The following is a 2,046-nucleotide window of genomic DNA, read 5'->3' on the forward strand; positions in this document are numbered from 1 at the left end:
TAATGTAATTTTTCCAGATAGAAAAACTATTCTAAAATCCATATGGAATCTAAAAGGATCCCAAGTAGCCAAAACAATCTTGGCAAAGAAAAACCAAGCTGGAGGCTGACATAGATAATAAACTTGAGCTGTGGAATATTGCTTTCCCTGACTAAAATGAAGATTTTCTGCTGAGACTTCTCCCTCCAGATTCATTTCTAGTATGAAAGGCACATGGGAACCAGCAGTTAGCGTAATGGCTATGTCGCTGGACTCCCACGTAGTCGACCGCGGTTTGTGTCCCGGACCCGGTGGCTTAAAACTCATGCCGGGCGCGTGTGCGTGCGTGCCCAAGATCCCAAGAGGAGAATGGAGGAGAAGGGATTGCGGCGTGACCATCCCCTGGGGGGTGATTTCTTGCTTTCTGTCTCTATGTTTCTCTCTGTCTGTCTGGCGAGCACACGCGCCCTACAGTGAAAATCTCTCAAAAAAAAAGAAAGGCACAAACCCAGGCCCATCCTGAGACGGATACCGAACTTGAGCTGTGAAATATCGCCTTCGTGCAGGGCACACACGTGATGCCGTTTTCATTTCTTTGCTTTTTAAAATTAAAATCTAAAGGTTTTTTATTATCTTTTTGTTCTTTCTTCTTTTTATTTCTTCTTCTTTCCTCTTTAATTCTTTTCCTTTTTTCTTGATCTTTATTCATTGGCTGCTCAGCCTCTATGCGCTATGTGTTTAGATAGGTCCAAGTGAACAGGATCCAGACATCTGAAAATGATTAGGGTCAGAACATTCCTCTATTCCCACTGAATCTGATGCACAAAGAGTGAAAATGGAACAGAAGAGAGATTGCAGATCACCTCCTCTTGCACACCTCCAAACACTCAGATTGAACTTCAAGAATTAGGAAGAAACACACCATTCATCAGATGACTAGAAATCACCATGGGGTCACAAGAATTATGAGAAAGCAAAAAAATACCTCTCCTCCAATGGAAAAGACAGTACAATGAAACTCATGGAAATGTCAGTAAAGAATTTAGAATATTCATAGTGACAAAGCTAACAGAGATGGAAGAGAAGAGAGGCAATGAAGAGGCAGGAGAAAGGAGCTGACAAGTTCCAGGAGGTGAGGAAATTCTCTCAAGATCTAAAAGAGGAATACACACTACAAAAAAGAATCAAATGGACCTGTTAGAGATGAAGGCTACAATACGGTATGTCAAAACCTCCCTTGAAAGTACTAAAAACAGACTAGATCATACAGAAAATCGGATCTCAGATGTAGAAGATAGAATCACTGGTCTAGAAAAATCCACCAGGAAGGAAACGTCAGCCACAGCCTGACTGCTGAAACTTCCACGAGGTCCCCTGTGGACAGGAACACAGCCTCCTTTCACAGCAGAAGTCAGTGCTCCTCACTCCTGAGGCCTCAAAGTGCTCTCCCCGCCCTGTGACACCTCGTGGGCTGTGGTCTCCTCACCTGTAACCAGAGGTGCTAGTCCCCGCCTTGCCTAGTGCGTGGGGCTGCGGTGAGACTGAAACACACAGGTTCCTCATCAGCTGTAAGGGGGAGCCCAGGGACGAGCCTGGCCTCCATGCCCTGCTCCTGCCCTGCTCCTGCCCTGCTCCTGTCGTGCTGTGCCCCAGGGCAGATGAGAGGAAAGCCTTGCAAAAAAGACATTAGAATAATATATGAGAAATACTAGATACCATCAAACGTCCAAACATCTGGAAAATTGGTATCCCAGAACGCAAAGAGACTCATAAGGGCATTGATAATCTATTCCATGAAATCCTGAAAGAAAACTTTCCAAACCTGGAGAGGCATTCAAAGATCTAGTTCCAAGAAATACAAAGGACCCCATATAGGATCAACTCAAGAAGATCTGTTCCAAGACACATAGCCACATTGACCAAAACCACAGACAAAGACAAGATACTAAGATTGGCAAGAGAGAAATGTCAAATTACCTACAAAGGATAGCCCATCAGGTTAACAGCAGATCTCTCATTGGAAACAATGTGGGAAAGGAAAGAACAGGAAAAAAAAAAAAAGAATAT

The 2,046-nt window shown here is 43.8% G+C and overlaps 1 protein-coding gene across 1 annotated transcript in view; it reads right to left on the reverse strand.

Annotated features, from left to right (window-relative positions):
- PDLIM1 (PDZ and LIM domain 1) overlaps nt 1-2,046 on the reverse strand; it is a 61,717-nt gene that overhangs the window by 23,651 nt on the left and 36,020 nt on the right. The window lies entirely within an intron of this gene.

Source organism: Tupaia chinensis, unplaced genomic scaffold (assembly GCF_000334495.1).
Source record: "Tupaia chinensis unplaced genomic scaffold, TupChi_1.0 Scaffold143636_1, whole genome shotgun sequence".
Classification (NCBI taxonomy): domain Eukaryota; kingdom Metazoa; phylum Chordata; class Mammalia; order Scandentia; family Tupaiidae; genus Tupaia; species Tupaia belangeri.